The sequence below is a fragment of the Benincasa hispida genome, chromosome 5 (genome assembly GCF_009727055.1).
Source record: "Benincasa hispida cultivar B227 chromosome 5, ASM972705v1, whole genome shotgun sequence".
NCBI classification, from domain to species: domain Eukaryota; kingdom Viridiplantae; phylum Streptophyta; class Magnoliopsida; order Cucurbitales; family Cucurbitaceae; genus Benincasa; species Benincasa hispida.
This window is the reverse complement of record NC_052353.1, coordinates 43,807,102-43,814,773: the sequence shown is the minus strand read 5'-3', so window position 1 is coordinate 43,814,773 and position 7,672 is coordinate 43,807,102.

Sequence of the window (7,672 nt, the reverse complement as noted above, 5' to 3'; positions counted from 1 at the left end):
CATGTGGAGACATGCAAGCGGGGGCATCCTATACAAATAGTTTGTATAAGACCGAACCACGAAATGATTAGTCTCTTTATATAACACCATTAATAATAGAGACTTATATTTCATTAGGAAGACCATAGGTGACATGACCTAAATCCTGAGTGAGTTGTGAACTTCTGCTCATGAAGGCGATCCTTTGATTTGTATGGGTGAAAGTGGCTAGATTGCCAACTCAACAAGCCTACCATTTTGGGGATTCATCTGACTATGGAGTGGGAACTCAGCTATACAAGATGGAATTCACTCCTTCCACGATGCAAGGGCAAGTAGATAAATTGCTCCGTTAAGAGCTGATTTTGGGTCTTGAACATAGTGGCTACACCCTCTCCTGGCCCGAGAGGACTTTTTCATATTGGGACTATGACTTATTGTTCATTAGATGAATCAGTTATACTTAAGGAGTTAGATGTAACTACAGGGACAAAACGATATTTTGGCTCAACTGTACTTACGAGCAATTTATGAAGGTTCATCGCACTGTTGATTGGTAATATCCAATGGACACATAAATTTATCCATAGTGCGAAGAGTACAGCTGTTGGTCTTTAGTGGAGTGACCAATAGTTAACAGATGTTAGGTAATTTTATTAAAGAGTTTAATTAATTATCCGAGTACTGCTAGAGCTTCAATCTATAGGTCCATAAGGTCCCCACTGTAGCTCAATAGGGGATTTAATGGATTAATTTGAAGTGTTCAAATTAATTGGGAGAATTAATTATAATGTATTTAATACATTATGAGAGGAATTTGAATATGATTCAAATACCAATTATATGAATGAGATTCATGTAATTAAGTATAAATATAATTTATATTGAGAGGAATAAAATGTTTGGATATGATCCAAATATCATTTATATGAATGAGATTCATATAAATAGATTTAATATAAATATGATTTATATTATGTCAAGTATAGTTAAGAGAGAATAAAATCTGTAGTTATGTTTTATTTGATACAATATAACACTATAGGCTATATGTTATATTTGATATAACATATAGTGTATATATAATAAAGTAGTTATTATGTATTCTATTTTATTAATTTATTTGAAATTAATAAGATGGAAGGAGTTATAACTCCCTCCCATATTCTCTCAAGATAACTAACGTGTTTTTCAAATTGGAGTGGGGAGATCATCTCCTTCTAGTGTTCTCAGTCTAAGAGAAGAGTTCTCTGATCTAAGAAAAATCTCATCCCCTCCTTCTCCTTCCCTCTACCAAGGATTCAAGTAAAGCCTACAACTCCTGCTTGAATCCTTTAATCCCAAAAGAGAATACAGAGGGTTCTTGACTGGTAGTGTCCATGCGAGAAGAAGAAGATCCACGAAGAAGGAGTTCTGTTCATGATTGTTCGAGGGATTCGTTAAGAAAGGTTCTTCAAAGGTGATATCTCTTAAACTTATTTCTTGTTTAAAAGCATGCTGTAATTTAATATTAAATGCATATCTCTTGTATGTTTACTATAAATTTTATGTTCGATAATTAATGGAATTTGGACGATCCGCTTCCGCTCAAGGATCTTCTCATGTCTAGATTCCTTCAATTGGTATCAGAGCCAGGTTGAGGTTTCTGATTTCAAATTCCATTCTTGTATTGAATTTATTTACAGTACTGGTGGGTTTTATAATCTGCATTACGTTTATATGATAAATGTTTGTGGATGAATTGTTTATGGATATTTATAGGATAGAAGTCTTAGTTTTATGGCTTTCATTTTAAATTTACAAAGTTAATTTGTAAGGGCCACTATGTTTTTGGACATTAATTTGCAATCAAGTATGTATTTGTTTAAGTTTTTGAGTCACTCATGAGACTTCAGAAGAAGGGTTGCAGTGCGTTTCGATGGAGAAGATGAAGCGGAGGTTGTCGTATCGTGTAGCTAGAGCTAAATGATCGTTTAGATTTTGTTATGCGATCATGTAGAGTTTGCTACACGATCGTGTTGTGTTGGCTGCATGATCGCGTAGGCGCTGGCTTGGTGGACGATCACACAGTATATGATACTACATGGATGTTTACTACACGATGGCGTTGACTTTCATACTCATTGCATAATCAAAAGCTACGCGATCACATATAAACAATCGTCTATACTTGATGCCTCGCTGCTCGACGATTAGGAGTTTTCTATAGGATCAGCTACAAGGGTTCTTTGTGGAGTGGTTCGTGGAGAGCGGTTCAAGACCCAGTTCACTTGTTTCGGACCGATGGACTCAAATTTTGTAATAATTAGTCGTTTAATTTCCGTTTTAGAGAATTTCTATCCTGGTCCATCAACTTTAGTTTAAATATACATGTGATGTATGTTTATTTTATATGCCATAATAATGTATGTCATATAGCTTTAAAACCCACCATAGGTTATGCATTTTTTTTCGTGCATCATCATATATTATAAGTGTTATAATATATTAGTATGCATGATTTAAATTACATAAAGCATACTCATGCATCATATACTATAAGAGTTATAGTATATGTATGCATGCATTATAGCATATCCATGCATCATTTACATTATAAATATTATAATATAAAGTTGAATGGTTGTATGGAATATATGTTGTGGCATGGTTCATTACTTAGTTATATATATATTGTATATTAGTAATGAATGAACATTGCATGATGCATAACATTACTTTAGGTAATCTTATAAACGTAATAATTTTATAAAGTATGTCAATGTTTGCAATGTCGATTTTAATTTGTTTCATTTACTTTATGAGAGTTATAAATAAATGAAATTAGAAATTAAAATCAATAACTCAAGAGTTGCATGAAAACTTAGGTAAAATTATTTTTAAAAATAGTTTTAAAATATGATTGAGATAGACCTAAGTTCACGAATTTCTAATGAGATTAGAAATTAGATTAATCTTTTAAATCGGTTTAGTAGGATTAAATTGATTTCAATAAAAGATCGACTTTGTTGCAAATATATCTATAAGGGACTTTTTGTCTAAGGCGAGTTCTGGCTAGGCTGGGGTATTTAAGCTGACAGAAACGGAACACCCCACCTGGGAACCTACCTGGGAAGGTGAATTAGATACATTTTCTACAAGCATGCAATTGTTGATTAATATTTGTTAAAGTGTTTAGTGAATGTTAATCAAAATTGTTTATCTTTCCAAAGTAAGTGTTACTTCTGAGAAAACTTAAACAATCACTTAGTAAAAATAATTAGCCGTATTTTTCCTAAGTAAATTAAACCCAAGGTTGTTAAAACACTCCGTGGGAGGAAAAGATGTATATGATATGTCATTTTTCCACTCACGTATCTCCTTTAATATTCACACAGTGAGACTCATGCTTGGCTTTGAGGCGCCCTGGGAGCGTCACCCTTTGGATGGTGTTTGCATGGGTCAATATCAAGGTGAATGGAGAGAGTATTTATAGTAAGTGGGAGAAGGATGTGTGTTAATATGTCCTACGATCTCTTTCATTGGTTTGCACCGTGGGACCTTCTTGCACGGCCTCGAGGCGTCCTAGGAGTGTCCCCCTTCAGATGGTTTGTGCAGTTGGTCAATATCAAGGCAAACTCCAAAAATGGATAGCGTTGCTTTAGTTTTTACCCCAATTGGTTTTTCTCTTCGGTTGGCTCATTGAGGCGGAACTCTAGGATCTAAAATGAAGGGTCACACTTATGAAAAATTATTAAACAAGTTAATGATTTCTTAACCAAATAAATAATGATTGATAATTATAGGAATAAGAGTTATTATGGTGTATTAATTAGTTGAGAGTGCCTCAATTTAGTGAAAGGAGAAATTGACTATCCTTTGGTGGCTTTTATCCTAAATCACTGAAGCGTCATTGCAAAATTAGATGTTTGATGTGGTTCATTTAGATTTTGCTAAAACTGATTGGATTTTTTCTTAGAGTTATGCTAAAATCTAAAGTAGATCAATATGTTTGTTTTTCCAGTAAAATGTCAAATAGTGACTTTCCATTAGTTACCTTTTCAGGTTTGACCGATTTTAATTACATGACGTGGAAAGAATCCATTAAAACATTTTTCGTGGTAAACGACCTCAAAGTTATCATGAATGAGGATTGTCCTTAAGTCTCAACCCCTGATGCACCAGAAATGTTCGTAATGCATGTGAGGTATGGATGAAGGCTAATTCAAGGGCTTGAGTTCATATTTTGGCAAGCATACTTGATGCGTTGGCTAAAAGGTTTGAGAACATGGTCATTGTACATGAGATCATGGAATCAATGTAAGAATTGTTTGAACATAAGTTTTCACTATTCAAGAAAAATGGGATTGATGACACTAAAACCAGTAATGTCAGTTCCCAAGATAATTTCCAGTCCATATTGAATGTCAAGGGACTGGCAGAGAAAGCAATTGTTGCCAACTTTGATGAAGTTCATCAATGAGGATTGTCTTCTGAAATGAAACTTGAGTTTATGATATGGGTTCTGGTACTGATCCCACTATTCTCTAGAAAAGGAAGAACTCCAAAGATAATAAATATGATTTATTTGTCTTGGAGACGTGCTTAGTAGAGAATAATGATTCTGCCTGGATAATTGATTTAGGGGCTACTAACCACGTGTGTTCTTCCCATCAAGGATTTAGTTCCTGGAAACAATTGGAAGCTGGAGAGATGACTCTTAGAGTCGGTACTAGTGAGGCCGTTTCAGCTGTCGCTGTAGGTAGGCTTAAGTTATTTTTGGACAAGAAACGATATTTTTTATTAGATAACGTATATGTAGTTCCTCATATCAAGAGGAACCTAATTTCTATTTTCTGTCTGATTGAGCAAAATTATTCCATTTCATTTTCTGAGAATAAAGTGTTTATTTTTAAGAATAGAATGGAGTTAGGTTTTGGTTCAATGGAAAATAACTTGTATGTATTAAGACTGGTAGTCATAAAAGCTATGCTCAATACTGAAATATTCAAAACAGCAACAACTGTAAAAAGACCGAGTATTTCTCCTAAAGAAAATGCCCATCTTTGGCATCTAAGGTTAGGTCAGATTAATCTCAATAGGATTGAGAAGTTGGTGAAAATTGGACTTCTAAATGGTTTAGAAGAAAACTCTTTACCAGTATGTGAGTCATGGCTTGAAGGCAAAATGACCAACGACCTTTTACTGGAAAAGGTTATAAAGCCAAAAAAACTTTGGAGCATATACATTCTGACCTCTGTGGTCCGATGAATGTAAGAGAACGAGGTGAGTATGAATATTTCATCTCTTTCATAGATGATTATTTTAGATTTGGGTATCTATACCTAATGCAACATAAGTCTGAAGCTCTTGAAAAGTTCAAGGAGTATAAGACTGAAGTTGAAAACTTGTTAGGTAAGAAGATAAAAACACTACGATCTGATCGTGGTGATAGAACATGGAATCATCTCCCAACTCTTAACCCCAGGTACACCTCAGCAAAATGGTATATTAGAAAGGAGAAATAGAACTCTGTTGGACATGGTTTAGTCTATGATGAGTTATGCTCATCTTCTAGACTCGTTTTGAGGATATGCAGTAGAGACTACAGTTTATATTTTGAACAACGTTCCCTTAAAGAGTGTTTCTGAAAACCTTTTGAGTTGTGGAGAGGTCGTAAATATATTTTATGTCATTTCAGGATTTGGGGATGTCCAGCTACGTGCTTATGGCAAACCCCAAAAAGTTGGAACCTCGTTAAAAGTGTGCCTATTTGTAGGTTATCCCAAGGAAACAAGAGGTGGATACTTCTATGATCCAAGTGAGAATAAAGTATTTGTATCGACAAATGATATCTTATTGGAAGAAGATCACATGAGGGATCATAAACCATGAAGTTAAAGGAACTCTAAATAGAGAACCAGTGAGCGGAAGTGGATCATTCCAATGTCCATTGAGAAAGAACACAAACAATTACAGTCTAACGGAAGATATTATGCATAAACAATAAATTACAAGCATGCTTCTTTATCTAAACACAAAGAATCGAGTGTACAATACCTTTATCTAAACCCCAAAAAGTATTCCCTCGATCAATTAGCAATGCATCCAAAGAAGAACTCGAAGGCAACGATCAGAACAACCAACAACACGAACTGAAGAATCTTCGATCACTATCGAGTGCAACTCGATCCTCGAGCCTTGAATGGAACAAGGACACCACCACAAGAGATACCTTGATATTCTCGGTGTGAGAATCCAAGAGTTGTGGGCTCTGTATGACTTTGGATAGAGGAATGAAGGAGGTAAACGATCGAGTATGCGACAAAGGAAGGAAGTCTATTGTATAGACTTGATACTCGATTGTGTAGAAAAAGAAGTCTATCGCATAGACTTGCTACTCGATCGTGTAGTAACGAGTAACTATTGTATAGTAAACGATACTTGATCATTTAGTAAAACTCTTTTACTCAATATTTTTTTTTTTTTGTGAAACGATATAATAATCAATCATTAGATTTGGAAAACCATTTTCCTTTTTATCTCACAGTTACCATAAACCACCAATAACCTCCCACTCAAGTTGGTTATTGAGAAAAAGAATAATTAATTATCACATAATTAATATATTATAAATAAATATAATAACCAACTTATCATATTATATTTCTAATCTATAGTTTTAATATTTCATCATATGAAACACATAAACTATAATTCTTTTTCTATTTTATGGCATTTAATATAAGTCATATTTATATTAATGCCTCAAATCAAATAATGTATCAAATACATCATACCAATTATATCACATATAATTGAATTAATTGAATTATATCATATTATAATCAAATTTTCTTTTGTTAATTTGAACAATTCAAACTAACCCAAAATCTAATTCTCAACTTGAACCCATTGAGCTACCAAAGGGACCTTATGGACCTGTAGCTTAAAGCTCCAACGGTATGTGAATAATCGACTAAACTCTTTAATTATGATATCCACCATTTGTTAACTGTCGAGCATTCCATTAAAGACCGACAGTTGCACTCTTCGCACTACAGATATATTTCTGTGTCCATACAACCAATCAATAGTGCGATGACCCTTCACAAATCGCTCGTAAGAACAGCTGAGCCAATTTACCGTTTTGCCCCTATAGTTATACCTAACTCCTTAAGTACCACTGATTCCTCTAATGAACAATAAGTCATAGTCCTACTATGACTAAGTCCTCTCTTCCCAAGAGAGGGTGTGACCACTATGTTCAAGGCCAGGAATCAGTCATTAAGGGAGTAATTTATCTACTTACCCCTGCTTCGGGGAAGGAGCGAATTTCGTCTTGTGTAGCTGATTTCCCAATGCCCCAATCAGACGAATCCCCAAAATGGTAGGCTTGTTGAGTTGGCAATCTGGTCATTCTCACCCATACAAATCAAAGGATCGTCCTCATGAGTAGGAGTTCCCAATTCACTCATAATTAAGGTCATGTCACTTATGGTCATTCTAGTGAAATGTAAGTCTCAATTATGAACGGTGTTATATAAAGATACTAATCATTTCGTGGTTCGGTCTTATACAAACTCTTTATATAAGATACCCTCGTTCGCATGTCTCCACATGAATGTTCAGAATCAGACCATTTGTAGCACTTTACAACACTTGGAACATCTACAAAGTGGGCTATATCCGTAATGTCACCAAGATAAGGTAT